At 54.5% G+C, this 16,727-nt stretch overlaps 57 non-coding genes across 57 annotated transcripts; all 57 read left to right on the top strand.

Annotated features, from left to right (window-relative positions):
- The first annotated feature begins 73 nt into the window (after window positions 1-73).
- Window positions 74-192, top strand: LOC132802610 (5S ribosomal RNA). Its single transcript, XR_009637737.1, has one exon. It is a non-coding gene; the product is annotated as a 5S ribosomal RNA (ribosomal RNA).
- Window positions 193-354: 162 nt separating this feature from the next.
- Window positions 355-473, top strand: LOC132801491 (5S ribosomal RNA). Its single transcript, XR_009636607.1, has one exon. It is a non-coding gene; the product is annotated as a 5S ribosomal RNA (ribosomal RNA).
- Window positions 474-663: 190 nt separating this feature from the next.
- Window positions 664-782, top strand: LOC132802599 (5S ribosomal RNA). The gene has a single exon (XR_009637726.1). It is a non-coding gene; the product is annotated as a 5S ribosomal RNA (ribosomal RNA).
- A 163-nt stretch (window positions 783-945) lies between these two features.
- On the top strand, window positions 946-1,064 carry LOC132801074 (5S ribosomal RNA). Its single transcript, XR_009636190.1, has one exon. It is a non-coding gene; the product is annotated as a 5S ribosomal RNA (ribosomal RNA).
- A 191-nt stretch (window positions 1,065-1,255) lies between these two features.
- LOC132801534 (5S ribosomal RNA) lies at window positions 1,256-1,374 on the top strand. The gene has a single exon (XR_009636650.1). It is a non-coding gene; the product is annotated as a 5S ribosomal RNA (ribosomal RNA).
- A 163-nt stretch (window positions 1,375-1,537) lies between these two features.
- LOC132801073 (5S ribosomal RNA) lies at window positions 1,538-1,656 on the top strand. Its single transcript, XR_009636189.1, has one exon. It is a non-coding gene; the product is annotated as a 5S ribosomal RNA (ribosomal RNA).
- Window positions 1,657-1,850: 194 nt separating this feature from the next.
- On the top strand, window positions 1,851-1,969 carry LOC132802588 (5S ribosomal RNA). Its single transcript, XR_009637715.1, has one exon. It is a non-coding gene; the product is annotated as a 5S ribosomal RNA (ribosomal RNA).
- Window positions 1,970-2,131: 162 nt separating this feature from the next.
- On the top strand, window positions 2,132-2,250 carry LOC132801071 (5S ribosomal RNA). Its single transcript, XR_009636187.1, has one exon. It is a non-coding gene; the product is annotated as a 5S ribosomal RNA (ribosomal RNA).
- Window positions 2,251-2,440: 190 nt separating this feature from the next.
- LOC132802577 (5S ribosomal RNA) lies at window positions 2,441-2,559 on the top strand. Its single transcript, XR_009637704.1, has one exon. It is a non-coding gene; the product is annotated as a 5S ribosomal RNA (ribosomal RNA).
- Window positions 2,560-2,721: 162 nt separating this feature from the next.
- LOC132801070 (5S ribosomal RNA) lies at window positions 2,722-2,840 on the top strand. Its single transcript, XR_009636186.1, has one exon. It is a non-coding gene; the product is annotated as a 5S ribosomal RNA (ribosomal RNA).
- A 190-nt stretch (window positions 2,841-3,030) lies between these two features.
- LOC132801459 (5S ribosomal RNA) lies at window positions 3,031-3,149 on the top strand. Its single transcript, XR_009636575.1, has one exon. It is a non-coding gene; the product is annotated as a 5S ribosomal RNA (ribosomal RNA).
- Window positions 3,150-3,310: 161 nt separating this feature from the next.
- On the top strand, window positions 3,311-3,429 carry LOC132802566 (5S ribosomal RNA). Its single transcript, XR_009637693.1, has one exon. It is a non-coding gene; the product is annotated as a 5S ribosomal RNA (ribosomal RNA).
- A 162-nt stretch (window positions 3,430-3,591) lies between these two features.
- On the top strand, window positions 3,592-3,710 carry LOC132802554 (5S ribosomal RNA). Its single transcript, XR_009637681.1, has one exon. It is a non-coding gene; the product is annotated as a 5S ribosomal RNA (ribosomal RNA).
- A 162-nt stretch (window positions 3,711-3,872) lies between these two features.
- LOC132802543 (5S ribosomal RNA) lies at window positions 3,873-3,991 on the top strand. Its single transcript, XR_009637670.1, has one exon. It is a non-coding gene; the product is annotated as a 5S ribosomal RNA (ribosomal RNA).
- A 161-nt stretch (window positions 3,992-4,152) lies between these two features.
- On the top strand, window positions 4,153-4,271 carry LOC132801069 (5S ribosomal RNA). Its single transcript, XR_009636185.1, has one exon. It is a non-coding gene; the product is annotated as a 5S ribosomal RNA (ribosomal RNA).
- A 193-nt stretch (window positions 4,272-4,464) lies between these two features.
- On the top strand, window positions 4,465-4,583 carry LOC132802532 (5S ribosomal RNA). Its single transcript, XR_009637657.1, has one exon. It is a non-coding gene; the product is annotated as a 5S ribosomal RNA (ribosomal RNA).
- Window positions 4,584-4,743: 160 nt separating this feature from the next.
- On the top strand, window positions 4,744-4,862 carry LOC132802520 (5S ribosomal RNA). Its single transcript, XR_009637644.1, has one exon. It is a non-coding gene; the product is annotated as a 5S ribosomal RNA (ribosomal RNA).
- A 163-nt stretch (window positions 4,863-5,025) lies between these two features.
- LOC132801410 (5S ribosomal RNA) lies at window positions 5,026-5,144 on the top strand. The gene has a single exon (XR_009636526.1). It is a non-coding gene; the product is annotated as a 5S ribosomal RNA (ribosomal RNA).
- A 193-nt stretch (window positions 5,145-5,337) lies between these two features.
- LOC132801353 (5S ribosomal RNA) lies at window positions 5,338-5,456 on the top strand. Its single transcript, XR_009636469.1, has one exon. It is a non-coding gene; the product is annotated as a 5S ribosomal RNA (ribosomal RNA).
- A 162-nt stretch (window positions 5,457-5,618) lies between these two features.
- On the top strand, window positions 5,619-5,737 carry LOC132801409 (5S ribosomal RNA). The gene has a single exon (XR_009636525.1). It is a non-coding gene; the product is annotated as a 5S ribosomal RNA (ribosomal RNA).
- A 193-nt stretch (window positions 5,738-5,930) lies between these two features.
- On the top strand, window positions 5,931-6,049 carry LOC132802509 (5S ribosomal RNA). The gene has a single exon (XR_009637633.1). It is a non-coding gene; the product is annotated as a 5S ribosomal RNA (ribosomal RNA).
- Window positions 6,050-6,211: 162 nt separating this feature from the next.
- On the top strand, window positions 6,212-6,330 carry LOC132801068 (5S ribosomal RNA). Its single transcript, XR_009636184.1, has one exon. It is a non-coding gene; the product is annotated as a 5S ribosomal RNA (ribosomal RNA).
- A 162-nt stretch (window positions 6,331-6,492) lies between these two features.
- Window positions 6,493-6,611, top strand: LOC132801067 (5S ribosomal RNA). The gene has a single exon (XR_009636183.1). It is a non-coding gene; the product is annotated as a 5S ribosomal RNA (ribosomal RNA).
- Window positions 6,612-6,775: 164 nt separating this feature from the next.
- LOC132802498 (5S ribosomal RNA) lies at window positions 6,776-6,894 on the top strand. The gene has a single exon (XR_009637622.1). It is a non-coding gene; the product is annotated as a 5S ribosomal RNA (ribosomal RNA).
- Window positions 6,895-7,056: 162 nt separating this feature from the next.
- On the top strand, window positions 7,057-7,175 carry LOC132801334 (5S ribosomal RNA). Its single transcript, XR_009636450.1, has one exon. It is a non-coding gene; the product is annotated as a 5S ribosomal RNA (ribosomal RNA).
- A 191-nt stretch (window positions 7,176-7,366) lies between these two features.
- LOC132801643 (5S ribosomal RNA) lies at window positions 7,367-7,485 on the top strand. The gene has a single exon (XR_009636763.1). It is a non-coding gene; the product is annotated as a 5S ribosomal RNA (ribosomal RNA).
- Window positions 7,486-7,647: 162 nt separating this feature from the next.
- Window positions 7,648-7,766, top strand: LOC132801066 (5S ribosomal RNA). The gene has a single exon (XR_009636182.1). It is a non-coding gene; the product is annotated as a 5S ribosomal RNA (ribosomal RNA).
- Window positions 7,767-7,959: 193 nt separating this feature from the next.
- LOC132801065 (5S ribosomal RNA) lies at window positions 7,960-8,078 on the top strand. Its single transcript, XR_009636181.1, has one exon. It is a non-coding gene; the product is annotated as a 5S ribosomal RNA (ribosomal RNA).
- A 164-nt stretch (window positions 8,079-8,242) lies between these two features.
- LOC132802160 (5S ribosomal RNA) lies at window positions 8,243-8,365 on the top strand. Its single transcript, XR_009637284.1, has one exon. It is a non-coding gene; the product is annotated as a 5S ribosomal RNA (ribosomal RNA).
- A 162-nt stretch (window positions 8,366-8,527) lies between these two features.
- LOC132801223 (5S ribosomal RNA) lies at window positions 8,528-8,646 on the top strand. The gene has a single exon (XR_009636339.1). It is a non-coding gene; the product is annotated as a 5S ribosomal RNA (ribosomal RNA).
- Window positions 8,647-8,837: 191 nt separating this feature from the next.
- LOC132801642 (5S ribosomal RNA) lies at window positions 8,838-8,956 on the top strand. The gene has a single exon (XR_009636762.1). It is a non-coding gene; the product is annotated as a 5S ribosomal RNA (ribosomal RNA).
- A 163-nt stretch (window positions 8,957-9,119) lies between these two features.
- On the top strand, window positions 9,120-9,238 carry LOC132801064 (5S ribosomal RNA). The gene has a single exon (XR_009636180.1). It is a non-coding gene; the product is annotated as a 5S ribosomal RNA (ribosomal RNA).
- A 192-nt stretch (window positions 9,239-9,430) lies between these two features.
- On the top strand, window positions 9,431-9,549 carry LOC132801063 (5S ribosomal RNA). Its single transcript, XR_009636179.1, has one exon. It is a non-coding gene; the product is annotated as a 5S ribosomal RNA (ribosomal RNA).
- Window positions 9,550-9,713: 164 nt separating this feature from the next.
- On the top strand, window positions 9,714-9,832 carry LOC132802487 (5S ribosomal RNA). Its single transcript, XR_009637611.1, has one exon. It is a non-coding gene; the product is annotated as a 5S ribosomal RNA (ribosomal RNA).
- A 162-nt stretch (window positions 9,833-9,994) lies between these two features.
- Window positions 9,995-10,113, top strand: LOC132801111 (5S ribosomal RNA). The gene has a single exon (XR_009636227.1). It is a non-coding gene; the product is annotated as a 5S ribosomal RNA (ribosomal RNA).
- Window positions 10,114-10,304: 191 nt separating this feature from the next.
- Window positions 10,305-10,423, top strand: LOC132801641 (5S ribosomal RNA). The gene has a single exon (XR_009636761.1). It is a non-coding gene; the product is annotated as a 5S ribosomal RNA (ribosomal RNA).
- A 163-nt stretch (window positions 10,424-10,586) lies between these two features.
- Window positions 10,587-10,705, top strand: LOC132801710 (5S ribosomal RNA). The gene has a single exon (XR_009636830.1). It is a non-coding gene; the product is annotated as a 5S ribosomal RNA (ribosomal RNA).
- Window positions 10,706-10,898: 193 nt separating this feature from the next.
- LOC132802476 (5S ribosomal RNA) lies at window positions 10,899-11,017 on the top strand. The gene has a single exon (XR_009637600.1). It is a non-coding gene; the product is annotated as a 5S ribosomal RNA (ribosomal RNA).
- Window positions 11,018-11,177: 160 nt separating this feature from the next.
- LOC132801408 (5S ribosomal RNA) lies at window positions 11,178-11,296 on the top strand. The gene has a single exon (XR_009636524.1). It is a non-coding gene; the product is annotated as a 5S ribosomal RNA (ribosomal RNA).
- Window positions 11,297-11,489: 193 nt separating this feature from the next.
- LOC132801600 (5S ribosomal RNA) lies at window positions 11,490-11,608 on the top strand. Its single transcript, XR_009636719.1, has one exon. It is a non-coding gene; the product is annotated as a 5S ribosomal RNA (ribosomal RNA).
- A 160-nt stretch (window positions 11,609-11,768) lies between these two features.
- Window positions 11,769-11,887, top strand: LOC132801853 (5S ribosomal RNA). The gene has a single exon (XR_009636974.1). It is a non-coding gene; the product is annotated as a 5S ribosomal RNA (ribosomal RNA).
- A 190-nt stretch (window positions 11,888-12,077) lies between these two features.
- LOC132802465 (5S ribosomal RNA) lies at window positions 12,078-12,196 on the top strand. The gene has a single exon (XR_009637589.1). It is a non-coding gene; the product is annotated as a 5S ribosomal RNA (ribosomal RNA).
- Window positions 12,197-12,357: 161 nt separating this feature from the next.
- On the top strand, window positions 12,358-12,476 carry LOC132801062 (5S ribosomal RNA). The gene has a single exon (XR_009636178.1). It is a non-coding gene; the product is annotated as a 5S ribosomal RNA (ribosomal RNA).
- Window positions 12,477-12,668: 192 nt separating this feature from the next.
- On the top strand, window positions 12,669-12,787 carry LOC132802454 (5S ribosomal RNA). The gene has a single exon (XR_009637578.1). It is a non-coding gene; the product is annotated as a 5S ribosomal RNA (ribosomal RNA).
- Window positions 12,788-12,949: 162 nt separating this feature from the next.
- On the top strand, window positions 12,950-13,068 carry LOC132801407 (5S ribosomal RNA). The gene has a single exon (XR_009636523.1). It is a non-coding gene; the product is annotated as a 5S ribosomal RNA (ribosomal RNA).
- A 193-nt stretch (window positions 13,069-13,261) lies between these two features.
- LOC132801060 (5S ribosomal RNA) lies at window positions 13,262-13,380 on the top strand. The gene has a single exon (XR_009636176.1). It is a non-coding gene; the product is annotated as a 5S ribosomal RNA (ribosomal RNA).
- A 190-nt stretch (window positions 13,381-13,570) lies between these two features.
- Window positions 13,571-13,689, top strand: LOC132801824 (5S ribosomal RNA). The gene has a single exon (XR_009636945.1). It is a non-coding gene; the product is annotated as a 5S ribosomal RNA (ribosomal RNA).
- Window positions 13,690-13,849: 160 nt separating this feature from the next.
- LOC132801059 (5S ribosomal RNA) lies at window positions 13,850-13,968 on the top strand. Its single transcript, XR_009636175.1, has one exon. It is a non-coding gene; the product is annotated as a 5S ribosomal RNA (ribosomal RNA).
- A 190-nt stretch (window positions 13,969-14,158) lies between these two features.
- On the top strand, window positions 14,159-14,277 carry LOC132801847 (5S ribosomal RNA). The gene has a single exon (XR_009636968.1). It is a non-coding gene; the product is annotated as a 5S ribosomal RNA (ribosomal RNA).
- A 191-nt stretch (window positions 14,278-14,468) lies between these two features.
- On the top strand, window positions 14,469-14,587 carry LOC132801058 (5S ribosomal RNA). Its single transcript, XR_009636174.1, has one exon. It is a non-coding gene; the product is annotated as a 5S ribosomal RNA (ribosomal RNA).
- Window positions 14,588-14,749: 162 nt separating this feature from the next.
- LOC132801057 (5S ribosomal RNA) lies at window positions 14,750-14,868 on the top strand. Its single transcript, XR_009636173.1, has one exon. It is a non-coding gene; the product is annotated as a 5S ribosomal RNA (ribosomal RNA).
- A 190-nt stretch (window positions 14,869-15,058) lies between these two features.
- Window positions 15,059-15,177, top strand: LOC132801823 (5S ribosomal RNA). Its single transcript, XR_009636944.1, has one exon. It is a non-coding gene; the product is annotated as a 5S ribosomal RNA (ribosomal RNA).
- Window positions 15,178-15,337: 160 nt separating this feature from the next.
- Window positions 15,338-15,456, top strand: LOC132801056 (5S ribosomal RNA). The gene has a single exon (XR_009636172.1). It is a non-coding gene; the product is annotated as a 5S ribosomal RNA (ribosomal RNA).
- A 191-nt stretch (window positions 15,457-15,647) lies between these two features.
- Window positions 15,648-15,766, top strand: LOC132801055 (5S ribosomal RNA). Its single transcript, XR_009636171.1, has one exon. It is a non-coding gene; the product is annotated as a 5S ribosomal RNA (ribosomal RNA).
- Window positions 15,767-15,928: 162 nt separating this feature from the next.
- LOC132801054 (5S ribosomal RNA) lies at window positions 15,929-16,047 on the top strand. The gene has a single exon (XR_009636170.1). It is a non-coding gene; the product is annotated as a 5S ribosomal RNA (ribosomal RNA).
- A 190-nt stretch (window positions 16,048-16,237) lies between these two features.
- LOC132801053 (5S ribosomal RNA) lies at window positions 16,238-16,356 on the top strand. The gene has a single exon (XR_009636169.1). It is a non-coding gene; the product is annotated as a 5S ribosomal RNA (ribosomal RNA).
- Window positions 16,357-16,547: 191 nt separating this feature from the next.
- Window positions 16,548-16,666, top strand: LOC132802442 (5S ribosomal RNA). Its single transcript, XR_009637566.1, has one exon. It is a non-coding gene; the product is annotated as a 5S ribosomal RNA (ribosomal RNA).
- Window positions 16,667-16,727: the final 61 nt, after the last annotated feature.

The following is a 16,727-nucleotide window of genomic DNA, read 5'->3' as shown; positions in this document are numbered from 1 at the left end:
GATCGCGCCGAACGCATGCGGACCTGCTGCGCTGCTTCTTTTCCTTATATCCATTCTTTAGCATCACCATGTCGGGTGCGATCATACCAGCACTAATGCACCGGATCCCATCAGAACTCCGAAGTTAAGCGTGCTTGGGCGAGAGTAGTACTAGGATGGGTGACCTCCTGGGAAGTCCTCGTGTTGCACCCCTTTTTTTTTTTTTTTTTTCCTCTCTTTCCCCGCGCCTTTCACCCTCGGAGTTTCCCTTTTCTCCCGGCCCGACCGAGGGAACTCGCCCGGATCGCGCCGAACGCATGCGGACCTGCTGCGCTGCTTCTTTTCCTTATATCCATTCTTTAGCATCACCATGTCGGGTGCGATCATACCAGCACTAATGCACCGGATCCCATCAGAACTCCGAAGTTAAGCGTGCTTGGGCGAGAGTAGTACTAGGATGGGTGACCTCCTGGGAAGTCCTCGTGTTGCACCTTTTTTTTTTTTTTTTTTTCCTCTCTTTCCCCGCGCCTTTCACCCTCGGAGTTTCCCTTTTCTCCCGGCCCGACCGAGGGAACTCGCTCGGTGGGCCGGTGCATCGATGCCGCTGCCCGGATCGCGCCGAACGCATGCGGACCTGCTGCGCTGCTTCTTTTCCTTATATCCATTCTTTAGCATCACCATGTCGGGTGCGATCATACCAGCACTAATGCACCGGATCCCATCAGAACTCCGAAGTTAAGCGTGCTTGGGCGAGAGTAGTACTAGGATGGGTGACCTCCTGGGAAGTCCTCGTGTTGCACCCCTTTTTTTTTTTTTTTTTTTCCTCTCTTTCCCCGCGCCTTTCACCCTCGGAGTTTCCCTTTTCTCCCGGCCCGACTGAGGGAACTCGCCCGGATCGCGCCGAACGCATGCGAACCTGCTGCGCTGCTTCTTTTCCTTATATCCATTCTTTAGCATCACCATGTCGGGTGCGATCATACCAGCACTAATGCACCGGATCCCATCAGAACTCCGAAGTTAAGCGTGCTTGGGCGAGAGTAGTACTAGGATGGGTGACCTCCTGGGAAGTCCTCGTGTTGCACCCTTTTTTTTTTTTTTTTTTTCCTCTCTTTCCCCGCGCCTTTCACCCTCGGAGTTTCCCTTTTCTCCCGGCCCGACCGAGGGAACTCGCTCGGTGGGCCGGTGCATCGATGCCGCTGCCCGGATCGCGCCGAACGCATGCGGACCTGCTGCGCTGCTTCTTTTCCTTATATCCATTCTTTAGCATCACCATGTCGGGTGCGATCATACCAGCACTAATGCACCGGATCCCATCAGAACTCCGAAGTTAAGCGTGCTTGGGCGAGAGTAGTACTAGGATGGGTGACCTCCTAGGAAGCCCTCGTGTTGCACCCCTTTTTTTTTTTTTTTTTTTCCTCTCTTTCCCCGCGCCGTTCACCCTCGGAGTTTCCCTTTTCTCCCGGCCCGACCGAGGGAACTCGCCCGGATCGCGCCGAACGCATGCGGACCTGCTGCGCTGCTTCTTTTCCTTATATCCATTCTTTAGCATCACCATGTCGGGTGCGATCATACCAGCACTAATGCACCGGATCCCATCAGAACTCCGAAGTTAAGCGTGCTTGGGCGAGAGTAGTACTAGGATGGGTGACCTCCTGGGAAGTCCTCGTGTTGCACCCTTTTTTTTTTTTTTTTTTTTTTCCTCTCTTTCCCCGCGCCTTTCACCCTCGGAGTTTCCCTTTTCTCCCGGCCCGACCGAGGGAACTCGCTCGGTGGGCCGGTGCATCGATGCCGCTGCCCGGATCGCGCCGAACGCATGCGGACCTGCTGCGCTGCTTCTTTTCCTTATATCCATTCTTTAGCATCACCATGTCGGGTGCGATCATACCAGCACTAATGCACCGGATCCCATCAGAACTCCGAAGTTAAGCGTGCTTGGGCGAGAGTAGTACTAGGATGGGTGACCTCCTGGGAAGTCCTCGTGTTGCACCCCTTTTTTTTTTTTTTTTTTCCTCTCTTTCCCCGCGCCTTTCACCCTCGGAGTTTCCCTTTTCTCCCGGCCCGACTGAGGGAACTCGCCCGGATCGCGCCGAACGCATGCGGACCTGCTGCGCTGCTTCTTTTCCTTATATCCATTCTTTAGCATCACCAAGTCGGGTGCGATCATACCAGCACTAATGCACCGGATCCCATCAGAACTCCGAAGTTAAGCGTGCTTGGGCGAGAGTAGTACTAGGATGGGTGACCTCCTGGGAAGTCCTCGTGTTGCACCCTTTTTTTTTTTTTTTTTTCCTCTCTTTCCCCGCGCCTTTCACCCTCGGAGTTTCCCTTTTCTCCCGGCCCGACCGAGGGAACTCGCTCGGTGGGCCGGTGCATCGATGCCGCTGCCCGGATCGCGCCGAACGCATGCGGACCTGCTGCGCTGCTTCTTTTCCTTATATCCATTCTTTAGCATCACCATGTCGGGTGCGATCATACCAGCACTAATGCACCGGATCCCATCAGAACTCCGAAGTTAAGCGTGCTTGGGCGAGAGTAGTACTAGGATGGGTGACCTCCTGGGAAGTCCTCGTGTTGCACCCCTTTTTTTTTTTTTTTTTTCCTCTCTTTCCCCGCGCCTTTCACCCTCGGAGTTTCCCTTTTCTCCCGGCCCGACTGAGGGAACTCGCCCGGATCGCGCCGAACGCATGCGGACCTGCTGCGCTGCTTCTTTTCCTTATATCCATTCTTTAGCATCACCAAGTCGGGTGCGATCATACCAGCACTAATGCACCGGATCCCATCAGAACTCCGAAGTTAAGCGTGCTTGGGCGAGAGTAGTACTAGGATGGGTGACCTCCTGGGAAGTCCTCGTGTTGCACCCTTTTTTTTTTTTTTTTTTCCTCTCTTTCCCCGCGCCTTTCACCCTCGGAGTTTCCCTTTTCTCCCGGCCCGACCGAGGGAACTCGCTCGGTGGGCCGGTGCATCGATGCCGCTGCCCGGATCGCGCCGAACGCATGCGGACCTGCTGCGCTGCTTCTTTTCCTTATATCCATTCTTTAGCATCACCATGTCGGGTGCGATCATACCAGCACTAATGCACCGGATCCCATCAGAACTCCGTAGTTAAGCGTGCTTGGGCGAGAGTAGTACTAGGATGGGTGACCTCCTGGGAAGTCCTCGTGTTGCACCCTTTTTTTTTTTTTTTTTTCCTCTCTTTCCCCGCGCCTTTCACCCTCGGAGTTTCCCTTTTCTCCCGGCCCGACCGAGGGAACTCGCCCGGATCGCGCCGAACGCATGCGGACCTGCTGCGCTGCTTCTTTTCCTTATATCCATTCTTTAGCATCACCATGTCGGGTGCGATCATACCAGCACTAATGCACCGGATCCCATCAGAACTCCGAAGTTAAGCGTGCTTGGGCGAGAGTAGTACTAGGATGGGTGACCTCCTGGGAAGTCCTCGTGTTGCACCCCTTTTTTTTTTTTTTTTTTCCTCTCTTTCCCCGCGCCGTTCACCCTCGGAGTTTCCCTTTTCTCCCGGCCCGACCGAGGGAACTCGCCCGGATCGCGCCGAACGCATGCGGACCTGCTGCGCTGCTTCTTTTCCTTATATCCATTCTTTAGCATCACCATGTCGGGTGCGATCATACCAGCACTAATGCACCGGATCCCATCAGAACTCCGAAGTTAAGCGTGCTTGGGCGAGAGTAGTACTAGGATGGGTGACCTCCTGGGAAGTCCTCGTGTTGCACCCCTTTTTTTTTTTTTTTTTTCCTCTCTTTCCCCGCGCCTTTCACCCTCGGAGTTTCCCTTTTCTCCCGGCCCGACCGAGGGAACTCGCCCGGATCGCGCCGAACGCATGCGGACCTGCTGCGCTGCTTCTTTTCCTTATATCCATTCTTTAGCATCACCATGTCGGGTGCGATCATACCAGCACTAATGCACCGGATCCCATCAGAACTCCGAAGTTAAGCGTGCTTGGGCGAGAGTAGTACTAGGATGGGTGACCTCCTGGGAAGTCCTCGTGTTGCACCCCTTTTTTTTTTTTTTTTTCCTCTCTTTCCCCGCGCCTTTCACCCTCGGAGTTTCCCTTTTCTCCCGGCCCGACCGAGGGAACTCGCCCGGATCGCGCCGAACGCATGCGGACCTGCTGCGCTGCTTCTTTTCCTTATATCCATTCTTTAGCATCACCATGTCGGGTGCGATCATACCAGCACTAATGCACCGGATCCCATCAGAACTCCGAAGTTAAGCGTGCTTGGGCGAGAGTAGTACTAGGATGGGTGACCTCCTGGGAAGTCCTCGTGTTGCACCCTTTTTTTTTTTTTTTTTTTTTCCTCTCTTTCCCCGCGCCTTTCACCCTCGGAGTTTCCCTTTTCTCCCGGCCCGACCGAGGGAACTCGCTCGGTGGGCCGGTGCATCGATGCCGCTGCCCGGATCGCGCCGAACGCATGCGGACCTGCTGCGCTGCTTCTTTTCCTTATATCCATTCTTTAGCATCACCATGTCGGGTGCGATCATACCAGCACTAATGCACCGGATCCCATCAGAACTCCGAAGTTAAGCGTGCTTGGGCGAGAGTAGTACTAGGATGGGTGACCTCCTGGGAAGTCCTCGTGTTGCACCCCTTTTTTTTTTTTTTTTCCTCTCTTTCCCCGCGCCTTTCACCCTCGGAGTTTCCCTTTTCTCCCGGCCCGACCGAGGGAACTCGCCCGGATCGCGCCGAACGCATGCGGACCTGCTGCGCTGCTTCTTTTCCTTATATCCATTCTTTAGCATCACCATGTCGGGTGCGATCATACCAGCACTAATGCACCGGATCCCATCAGAACTCCGAAGTTAAGCGTGCTTGGGCGAGAGTAGTACTAGGATGGGTGACCTCCTGGGAAGTCCTCGTGTTGCACCCCTTTTTTTTTTTTTTTTTTTCCTCTCTTTCCCCGCGCCGTTCACCCTCGGAGTTTCCCTTTTCTCCCGGCCCGACCGAGGGAACTCGCCCGGATCGCGCCGAACGCATGCGGACCTGCTGCGCTGCTTCTTTTCCTTATATCCATTCTTTAGCATCACCATGTCGGGTGTGATCATACCAGCACTAATGCACCGGATCCCATCAGAACTCCGAAGTTAAGCGTGCTTGGGCGAGAGTAGTACTAGGATGGGTGACCTCCTGGGAAGTCCTCGTGTTGCACCCTTTTTTTTTTTTTTTTTTTTTCCTCTCTTTCCCCGCGCCTTTCACCCTCGGAGTTTCCCTTTTCTCCCGGCCCGACCGAGGGAACTCGCTCGGTGGGCCGGTGCATCGATGCCGCTGCCCGGATCGCGCCGAACGCATGCGGTCCTGCTGCGCTGCTTCTTTTCCTTATATCCATTCTTTAGCATCACCATGTCGGGTGCGATCATACCAGCACTAATGCACCGGATCCCATCAGAACTCCGAAGTTAAGTGTGCTTGGGCGAGAGTAGTACTAGGATGGGTGACCTCCTGGGAAGTCCTCGTGTTGCACCCCTTTTTTTTTTTTTTTTTTCCTCTCTTTCCCCGCGCCGTTCACCCTCGGAGTTTCCCTTTTCTCCCGGCCCGACCGAGGGAACTCGCCCGGATCGCGCCGAACGCATGCGGACCTGCTGCGCTGCTTCTTTTCCTTATATCCATTCTTTAGCATCACCATGTCGGGTGTGATCATACCAGCACTAATGCACCGGATCCCATCAGAACTCCGAAGTTAAGCGTGCTTGGGCGAGAGTAGTACTAGGATGGGTGACCTCCTGGGAAGTCCTCGTGTTGCACCCTTTTTTTTTTTTTTTTTTTTTCCTCTCTTTCCCCGCGCCTTTCACCCTCGGAGTTTCCCTTTTCTCCCGGCCCGACCGAGGGAACTCGCTCGGTGGGCCGGTGCATCGATGCCGCTGCCCGGATCGCGCCGAACGCATGCGGTCCTGCTGCGCTGCTTCTTTTCCTTATATCCATTCTTTAGCATCACCATGTCGGGTGCGATCATACCAGCACTAATGCACCGGATCCCATCAGAACTCCGAAGTTAAGCGTGCTTGGGCGAGAGTAGTACTAGGATGGGTGACCTCCTGGGAAGTCCTCGTGTTGCACCCCTTTTTTTTTTTTTTTTTTCCTCTCTTTCCCCGCGCCGTTCACCCTCGGAGTTTCCCTTTTCTCCCGGCCCGACCGAGGGAACTCGCCCGGATCGCGCCGAACGCATGCGAACCTGCTGCGCTGCTTCTTTTCCTTATATCCATTCTTTAGCATCACCATGTCGGGTGCGATCATACCAGCACTAATGCACCGGATCCCATCAGAACTCCGAAGTTAAGCGTGCTTGGGCGAGAGTAGTACTAGGATGGGTGACCTCCTGGGAAGTCCTCGTGTTGCACCCTTTTTTTTTTTTTTTTTTTCCTCTCTTTCCCCGCGCCTTTCACCCTCGGAGTTTCCCTTTTCTCCCGGCCCGACCGAGGGAACTCGCCCGGATCGCGCCGAACGCATGCGGACCTGCTGCGCTGCTTCTTTTCCTTATATCCATTCTTTAGCATCACCATGTCGGGTGCGATCATACCAGCACTAATGCACCGGATCCCATCAGAACTCCGAAGTTAAGCGTGCTTGGGCGAGAGTAGTACTAGGATGGGTGACCTCCTGGGAAGTCCTCGTGTTGCACCCTTTTTTTTTTTTTTTTTTTTTCCTCTCTTTCCCCGCGCCTTTCACCCTCGGAGTTTCCCTTTTCTCCCGGCCCGACCGAGGGAACTCGCCCGAATCGCGCCGAACGCATGCGGACCTGCTGCGCTGCTTCTTTTCCTTATATCCATTCTTTAGCATCACCATGTCGGGTGCGATCATACCAGCACTAATGCACCGGATCCCATCAGAACTCCGAAGTTAAGCGTGCTTGGGCGAGAGTAGTACTAGGATGGGTGACCTCCTGGGAAGTCCTCGTGTTGCACCCCTTTTTTTTTTTTTTTTTTCCTCTCTTTCCCCGCGCCTTTCACCCTCGGAGTTTCCCTTTTCTCCCGGCCCGACTGAGGGAACTCGCCCGGATCGCGCCGAACGCATGCGAACCTGCTGCGCTGCTTCTTTTCCTTATATCCATTCTTTAGCATCACCATGTCGGGTGCGATCATACCAGCACGAATGCACCGGATCCCATCAGAACTCCGAAGTTAAGCGTGCTTGGGCGAGAGTAGTACTAGGATGGGTGACCTCCTGGGAAGTCCTCGTGTTGCACCCTTTTTTTTTTTTTTTTTTTCCTCTCTTTCCCCGCGCCTTTCACCCTCGGAGTTTCCCTTTTCTCCCGGCCCGACCGAGGGAACTCGCTCGGTGGGCCGGTGCATCGATGCCGCTGCCCGGATCGCGCCGAACGCATGCGGACCTGCTGCGCTGCTTCTTTTCCTTATATCCATTCTTTAGCATCACCATGTCGGGTGCGATCATACCAGCACTAATGCACCGGATCCCATCAGAACTCCGATGTTAAGCGTGCTTGGGCGAGAGTAGTACTAGGATGGGTGACCTCCTGGGAAGTCCTCGTGTTGCACCCCTTTTTTTTTTTTTTTTTTCCTCTCTTTCCCCGCGCCGTTCACCCTCATAGTTTCCCTTTTCTCCCGGCCCGACCGAGGGAACTCGCCCGGATCGCGCCGAACGCATGCGGACCTGCTGCGCTGCTTCTTTTCCTTATATCCATTCTTTAGCATCACCATGTCGGGTGCGATCATACCAGCACTAATGCACCGGATCCCATCAGAACTCCGAAGTTAAGCGTGCTTGGGCGAGAGTAGTACTAGGATGGGTGACCTCCTGGGAAGTCCTCGTGTTGCACCCTTTTTTTTTTTTTTTTTTTTTCCTCTCTTTCCCCGCGCCTTTCACCCTCGGAGTTTCCCTTTTCTCCCGGCCCGACCGAGGGAACTCGCTCGGTGGGCCGGTGCATCGATGCCGCTGCCCGGATCGCGCCGAACGCATGCGGACCTGCTGCGCTGCTTCTTTTCCTTATATCCATTCTTTAGCATCACCATGTCGGGTGCGATCATACCAGCACTAATGCACCGGATCCCATCAGAACTCCGAAGTTAAGCGTGCTTGGGCGAGAGTAGTACTAGGATGGGTGACCTCCTGGGAAGTCCTCGTGTTGCACCCTTTTTTTTTTTTTTTTTTTTTCCTCTCTTTCCCCGCGCCTTTCACCCTCGGAGTTTCCCTTTTCTCCCGGCCCGACCGAGGGAACTCGCCCGGATCGCGCCGAACGCATGCGGACCTGCTGCGCTGCTTCTTTTCCTTATATCCATTCTTTAGCATCACCATGTCGGGTGCGATCATACCAGCACTAATGCACCGGATCCCATCAGAACTCCGAAGTTAAGCGTGCTTGGTTGGGCGAGAGTAGTACTAGGATGGGTGACCTCCTGGGAAGTCCTCGTGTTGCACCCCTTTTTTTTTTTTTTTTTTCCTCTCTTTCCCCGCGCCTTTCACCCTCGGAGTTTCCCTTTTCTCCCGGCCCGACTGAGGGAACTCGCCCGGATCGCGCCGAACGCATGCGAACCTGCTGCGCTGCTTCTTTTCCTTATATCCATTCTTTAGCATCACCATGTCGGGTGCGATCATACCAGCACGAATGCACCGGATCCCATCAGAACTCCGAAGTTAAGCGTGCTTGGGCGAGAGTAGTACTAGGATGGGTGACCTCCTGGGAAGTCCTCGTGTTGCACCCTTTTTTTTTTTTTTTTTTTCCTCTCTTTCCCCGCGCCTTTCACCCTCGGAGTTTCCCTTTTCTCCCGGCCCGACCGAGGGAACTCGCTCGGTGGGCCGGTGCATCGATGCCGCTGCCCGGATCGCGCCGAACGCATGCGGACCTGCTGCGCTGCTTCTTTTCCTTATATCCATTCTTTAGCATCACCATGTCGGGTGCGATCATACCAGCACTAATGCACCGGATCCCATCAGAACTCCGATGTTAAGCGTGCTTGGGCGAGAGTAGTACTAGGATGGGTGACCTCCTGGGAAGTCCTCGTGTTGCACCCCTTTTTTTTTTTTTTTTTTTCCTCTCTTTCCCCGCGCCGTTCACCCTCATAGTTTCCCTTTTCTCCCGGCCCGACCGAGGGAACTCGCCCGGATCGCGCCGAACGCATGCGGACCTGCTGCGCTGCTTCTTTTCCTTATATCCATTCTTTAGCATCACCATGTCGGGTGCGATCATACCAGCACTAATGCACCGGATCCCATCAGAACTCCGAAGTTAAGCGTGCTTGGGCGAGAGTAGTACTAGGATGGGTGACCTCCTGGGAAGTCCTCGTGTTGCACCCTTTTTTTTTTTTTTTTTTTTCCTCTCTTTCCCCGCGCCTTTCACCCTCGGAGTTTCCCTTTTCTCCCGGCCCGACCGAGGGAACTCGCTCGGTGGGCCGGTGCATCGATGCCGCTGCCCGGATCGCGCCGAACGCATGCGGACCTGCTGCGCTGCTTCTTTTCCTTATATCCATTCTTTAGCATCACCATGTCGGGTGCGATCATACCAGCACTAATGCACCGGATCCCATCAGAACTCCGAAGTTAAGCGTGCTTGGGCGAGAGTAGTACTAGGATGGGTGACCTCCTGGGAAGTCCTCGTGTTGCACCCTTTTTTTTTTTTTTTTTTTTTCCTCTCTTTCCCCGCGCCTTTCACCCTCGGAGTTTCCCTTTTCTCCCGGCCCGACCGAGGGAACTCGCCCGGATCGCGCCGAACGCATGCGGACCTGCTGCGCTGCTTCTTTTCCTTATATCCATTCTTTAGCATCACCATGTCGGGTGCGATCATACCAGCACTAATGCACCGGATCCCATCAGAACTCCGAAGTTAAGCGTGCTTGGGCGAGAGTAGTACTAGGATGGGTGACCTCCTGGGAAGTCCTCGTGTTGCACCCCTTTTTTTTTTTTTTTTTTCCTCTCTTTCCCCGCGCCTTTCACCCTCGGAGTTTCCCTTTTCTCCCGGCCCGACTGAGGGAACTCGCCCGGATCGCGCCGAACGCATGCGAACCTGCTGCGCTGCTTCTTTTCCTTATATCCATTCTTTAGCATCACCATGTCGGGTGCGATCATACCAGCACGAATGCACCGGATCCCATCAGAACTCCGAAGTTAAGCGTGCTTGGGCGAGAGTAGTACTAGGATGGGTGACCTCCTGGGAAGTCCTCGTGTTGCACCCTTTTTTTTTTTTTTTTTTTCCTCTCTTTCCCCGCGCCTTTCACCCTCGGAGTTTCCCTTTTCTCCCGGCCCGACCGAGGGAACTCGCTCGGTGGGCCGGTGCATCGATGCCGCTGCCCGGATCGCGCCGAACGCATGCGGACCTGCTGCGCTGCTTCTTTTCCTTATATCCATTCTTTAGCATCACCATGTCGGGTGCGATCATACCAGCACTAATGCACCGGATCCCATCAGAACTCCGATGTTAAGCGTGCTTGGGCGAGAGTAGTACTAGGATGGGTGACCTCCTGGGAAGTCCTCGTGTTGCACCCCTTTTTTTTTTTTTTTTTTTCCTCTCTTTCCCCGCGCCGTTCACCCTCATAGTTTCCCTTTTCTCCCGGCCCGACCGAGGGAACTCGCCCGGATCGCGCCGAACGCATGCGGACCTGCTGCGCTGCTTCTTTTCCTTATATCCATTCTTTAGCATCACCATGTCGGGTGCGATCATACCAGCACTAATGCACCGGATCCCATCAGAACTCCGAAGTTAAGCGTGCTTGGGCGAGAGTAGTACTAGGATGGGTGACCTCCTGGGAAGTCCTCGTGTTGCACCATTTTTTTTTTTTTTTTTTTTTCCTCTCTTTCCCCGCGCCTTTCACCCTCGGAGTTTCCCTTTTCTCCCGCCCCGACCGAGGGAACTCGCTCGGTGGGCCGGTGCATCGATGCCGCTGCCCGGATCGCGCCGAACGCATGCGGACCTGCTGCGCTGCTTCTTTTCCTTATATCCATTCTTTAGCATCACCATGTCGGGTGCGATCATACCAGCACTAATGCACCGGATCCCATCAGAACTCCGAAGTTAAGCGTGCTTGGGCGAGAGTAGTACTAGGATGGGTGACCTCCTGGGAAGTCCTCGTGTTGCACCCCTTTTTTTTTTTTTTTTCCTCTCTTTCCCCGCGCCTTTCACCCTCGGAGTTTCCCTTTTCTCCCGGCCCGACCGAGGGAACTCGCCCGGATCGCGCCGAACGCATGCGGACCTGCTGCGCTGCTTCTTTTCCTTATATCCATTCTTTAGCATCACCATGTCGGGTGTGATCATACCAGCACTAATGCACCGGATCCCATCAGAACTCCGAAGTTAAGCGTGCTTGGGCGAGAGTAGTACTAGGATGGGTGACCTCCTGGGAAGTCCTCGTGTTGCACCCTTTTTTTTTTTTTTTTTTTTTCCTCTCTTTCCCCGCGCCTTTCACCCTCGGAGTTTCCCTTTTCTCCCGCCCCGACCGAGGGAACTCGCTCGGTGGGCCGGTGCATCGATGCCGCTGCCCGGATCGCGCCGAACGCATGCGGACCTGCTGCGCTGCTTCTTTTCCTTATATCCATTCTTTAGCATCACCATGTCGGGTGCGATCATACCAGCACTAATGCACCGGATCCCATCAGAACTTCGAAGTTAAGCGTGCTTGGGCGAGAGTAGTACTAGGATGGGTGACCTCCTGGGAAGTCCTCGTGTTGCACCCCTTTTTTTTTTTTTTTTCCTCTCTTTCCCCGCGCCTTTCACCCTCGGAGTTTCCCTTTTCTCCCGGCCCGACTGAGGGAACTCGCCCGGATCGCGCCGAACGCATGCGAACCTGCTGCGCTGCTTCTTTTCCTTATATCCATTCTTTAGCATCACCATGTCGGGTGCGATCATACCAGCACTAATGCACCGGATCCCATCAGAACCCCGAAGTTAAGCGTGCTTGGGCGAGAGTAGTACTAGGATGGGTGACCTCCTGGGAAGTCCTCGTGTTGCACCCTTTTTTTTTTTTTTTTTTCCTCTCTTTCCCCGCGCCTTTCACCCTCGGAGTTTCCCTTTTCTCCCGGCCCGACCGAGGGAACTCGCTCGGTGGGCCGGTGCATCGATGCCGCTGCCCGGATCGCGCCGAACGCATGCGGACCTGCTGCGCTGCTTCTTTTCCTTATATCCATTCTTTAGCATCACCATGTCGGGTGCGATCATACCAGCACTAATGCACCGGATCCCATCAGAACTCCGAAGTTAAGCGTGCTTGGGCGAGAGTAGTACTAGGATGGGTGACCTCCTGGGAAGTCCTCGTGTTGCACCCCTTTTTTTTTTTTTTTTTCCTCTCTTTCCCCGCGCCGTTCACCCTCGGAGTTTCCCTTTTCTCCCGGCCCGACCGAGGGAACTCGCCCGGATCGCGCCGAACGCATGCGGACCTGCTGCGCTGCTTCTTTTCCTTATATCCATTCTTTAGCATCACCATGTCGGGTGCGATCATACCAGCACTAATGCACCGGATCCCATCAGAACTCCGAAGTTAAGCGTGCTTGGGCGAGAGTAGTACTAGGATGGGTGACCTCCTGGGAAGTCCTCGTGTTGCACCCTTTTTTTTTTTTTTTTTTTTCCTCTCTTTCCTCGCGCCTTTCACCCTCGGAGTTTCCCTTTTCTCCCGGCCCGACTGAGGGAACTCGCTCGGTGGGCCGGTGCATCGATGCCGCTGCCCGGATCGCGCCGAACGCATGCGGACCTGCTGCGCTGCTTCTTTTCCTTATATCCATTCTTTAGCATCACCATGTCGGGTGCGATCATACCAGCACTAATGCACCGGATCCCATCAGAACTCCGAAGTTAAGCGTGCTTGGGCGAGAGTAGTACTAGGATGGGTGACCTCCTGGGAAGTCCTCGTGTTGCACCCCTTTTTTTTTTTTTTTTTTCCTCTCTTTCCCCGCGCCGTTCACCCTCGGAGTTTCCCTTTTCTCCCGGCCCGACCGAGGGAACTCGCCCGGATCGCGCCGAACGCATGCGGACCTGCTGCGCTGCTTCTTTTCCTTATATCCATTCTTGAGCATCACCATGTCGGGTGTGATCATACCAGCACTAATGCACCGGATCCCATCAGAACTCCGAAGTTAAGCGTGCTTGGGCGAGAGTAGTACTAGGATGGGTGACCTCCTGGGAAGTCCTCGTGTTGCACCCTTTTTTTTTTTTTTTTTTTTTCCTCTCTTTCCCCGCGCCTTTCACCCTCGGAGTTTCCCTTTTCTCCCGGCCCGACCGAGGGAACTCGCTCGGTGGGCCGGTGCATCGATGCCGCTGCCCGGATCGCGCCGAACGCATGCGGACCTGCTGCGCTGCTTCTTTTCCTTATATCCATTCTTTAGCATCACCATGTCGGGTGCGATCATACCAGCACTAATGCACCGGATCCCATCAGAACTCCGAAGTTAAGCGTGCTTGGGCGAGAGTAGTACTAGGATGGGTGACCTCCTGGGAAGTCCTCGTGTTGCACCCTTTTTTTTTTTTTTTTTTCCTCTCTTTCCCCGCGCCTTTCACCCTCGGAGTTTCCCTTTTCTCCCGGCCCGACCGAGGGAACTCGCTCGGTGGGCCGGTGCATCGATGCCGCTGCCCGGATCGCGCCGAACGCATGCGGACCTGCTGCGCTGCTTCTTTTCCTTATATCCATTCTTTAGCATCACCATGTCGGGTGCGATCATACCAGCACTAATGCACCGGATCCCATCAAAACTCCGAAGTTAAGCGTGCTTGGGCGAGAGTAGTACTAGGATGGGTGACCTCCTGGGAAGTCCTCGTGTTGCACCCCTTTTTTTTTTTTTTTTCCTCTCTTTCCCCGCGCCTTTCACCCTCGGAGTTTCCCTTTTCTCCCGGCCCGACTGAGGGAACTCGCCCGGATCGCGCCGAACGCATGCGAACCTGCTGCGCTGCTTCTTTTCCTTATATCCATTCTTTAGCATCACCATGTCGGGTGCGATCATACCAGCACTAATGCACCGGATCCCATCAGAACTCCGAAGTTAAGCGTGCTTGGGCGAGAGTAGTACTAGGATGGGTGACCTCCTGGGAAGTCCTCGTGTTGCACCCTTTTTTTTTTTTTTTTTTCCTCTCTTTCCCCGCGCCTTTCACCCTCGGAGTTTCCCTTTTCTCCCGGCCCGACCGAGGGAACTCGCTCGGTGGGCCGGTGCATCGATGCCGCTGCCCGGATCGCGCCGAACGCATGCGGACCTGCTGCGCTGCTTCTTTTCCTTATATCCATTCTTTAGCATCACCATGTCGGGTGCGATCATACCAGCACTAATGCACCGGATCCCATCAAAACTCCGAAGTTAAGCGTGCTTGGGCGAGAGTAGTACTAGGATGGGTGACCTCCTGGGAAGTCCTCGTGTTGCACCCTTTTTTTTTTTTTTTTTTTCCTCTCTTTCCCCGCGCCTTTCACCCTCGGAGTTTCCCTTTTCTCCCGGCCCGACCGAGGGAACTCGCTCGGTGGGCCGGTGCATCGATGCCGCTGCCCGGATCGCGCCGAACGCATGCGGACCTGCTGCGCTGCTTCTTTTCCTTATATCCATTCTTTAGCATCACCATGTCGGGTGCGATCATACCAGCACTAATGCACCGGATCCCATCAGAACTCCGAAGTTAAGCGTGCTTGGGCGAGAGTAGTACTAGGATGGGTGACCTCCTGGGAAGTCCTCGTGTTGCACCCTTTTTTTTTTTTTTTTTTTCCTCTCTTTCCCCGCGCCTTTCACCCTCGGAGTTTCCCTTTTCTCCCGGCCCGACCGAGGGAACTCGCCCGGATCGCGCCGAACGCATGCGGACCTGCTGCGCTGCTTCTTTTCCTTATATCCATTCTTTAGCATCACCATGTCGGGTGCGATCATACCAGCACTAATGCACCGGATCCCATCAGAACTCCGAAGTTAAGCGTGCTTGGGCGAGAGTAGTACTAGGATGGGTGACCTCCTGGGAAGTCCTCGTGTTGCACCCTTTTTTTTTTTTTTTTTTCCTCTCTTTCCCCGCGCCTTTCACCCTCGGAGTTTCCCTTTTCTCCCGGCCCGACCGAGGGAACTCGCTCGGTGGGCCGGTGCATCGATGCCGCTGCCCGGATCGCGCCGAACGCATGCGGACCTGCTGCGCTGCTTCTTTTCCTTATATCCATTCTTTAGCATCACCATGTCGGGTGCGATCATACCAGCACTAATGCACCGGATCCCATCAAAACTCCGAAGTTAAGCGTGCTTGGGCGAGAGTAGTACTAGGATGGGTGACCTCCTGGGAAGTCCTCGTGTTGCACCCCTTTTTTTTTTTTTTTTCCTCTCTTTCCCCGCGCCTTTCACCCTCGGAGTTTCCCTTTTCTCCCGGCCCGACTGAGGGAACTCGCCCGGATCGCGCCGAACGCATGCGAACCTGCTGCGCTGCTTCTTTTCCTTATATCCATTCTTTAGCATCACCATGTCGGGTGCGATCATACCAGCACTAATGCACCGGATCCCATCAGAACTCCGAAGTTAAGCGTGCTTGGGCGAGAGTAGTACTAGGATGGGTGACCTCCTGGGAAGTCCTCGTGTTGCACCCTTTTTTTTTTTTTTTTTTTCCTCTCTTTCCCCGCGCCTTTCACCCTCGGAGTTTCCCTTTTCTCCCGGCCCGACCGAGGGAACTCGCTCGGTGGGCCGGTGCATCGATGCCGCTGCCCGGATCGCGCCGAACGCATGCGGACCTGCTGCGCTGCTTCTTTTCCTTATATCCATTCTTTAGCATCACCATGTCGGGTGCGATCATACCAGCACTAATGCACCGGATCCCATCAGAACTCCGAAGTTAAGCGTGCTTGGGCGAGAGTAGTACTAGGATGGGTGACCTCCTGGGAAGTCCTCGTGTTGCACCCTTTTTTTTTTTTTTTTTTTCCTCTCTTTCCCCGCGCCTTTCACCCTCGGAGTTTCCCTTTTCTCCCGGCCCGACCGAGGGAACTCGCCCGGATCGCGCCGAACGCATGCGGACCTGCTGCGCTGCTTCTTTTCCTTATATCCATTCTTTAGCATCACCATGTCGGGTGCGATCATACCAGCACTAATGCACCGGATCCCATCAGAACTCCGAAGTTAAGCGTGCTTGGGCGAGAGTAGTACTAGGATGGGTGACCTCCTGGGAAGTCCTCGTGTTGCACCCTTTTTTTTTTTTTTTTTTCCTCTCTTTCCCCGCGCCTTTCACCCTCGGAGTTTCCCTTTTCTCCCGGCCCGACCGAGGGAACTCGCTCGGTGGGCCGGTGCATCGATGCCGCTGCCCGGATCGCGCCGAACGCATGCGGACCTGCTGCGCTGCTTCTTTTCCTTATATCCATTCTTTAGCATCACCATGTCGGGTGCGATCATACCAGCACTAATGCACCGGATCCCATCAGAACTCCGAAGTTAAGCGTGCTTGGGCGAGAGTAGTACTAGGATGGGTGACCTCCTGGGAAGTCCTCGTGTTGCACCCTTTTTTTTTTTTTTTTTTTCCTCTCTTTCCCCGCGCCTTTCACCCTCGGAGTTTCCCTTTTCTCCCGGCCCGACCGAGGGAACTCGCTCGGTGGGCCGGTGCATCGATGCCGCTGCCCGGATCGCGCCGAACGCATGCGGACCTGCTGCGCTGCTTCTTTTCCTTATATCCATTCTTTAGCATCACCATGTCGGGTGCGATCATACCAGCACTAATGCACCGGATCCCATCAGAACTCCGAAGTTAAGCGTGCTTGGGCGAGAGTAGTACTAGGATGGGTGACCTCCTGGGAAGTCCTCGTGTTGCACCCCTTTTTTTTTTTTTTTTTTCCTCTCTTTCCCCGCGCCTTTCACCCTCGGAGTTTCCCTTTTC

This window comes from Ziziphus jujuba, chromosome 2 (assembly GCF_031755915.1).
Source record: "Ziziphus jujuba cultivar Dongzao chromosome 2, ASM3175591v1".
NCBI classification, from domain to species: Eukaryota; Viridiplantae; Streptophyta; class Magnoliopsida; order Rosales; family Rhamnaceae; genus Ziziphus; species Ziziphus jujuba.
This window is presented reverse-complemented; position numbering and strand designations above follow the sequence as displayed.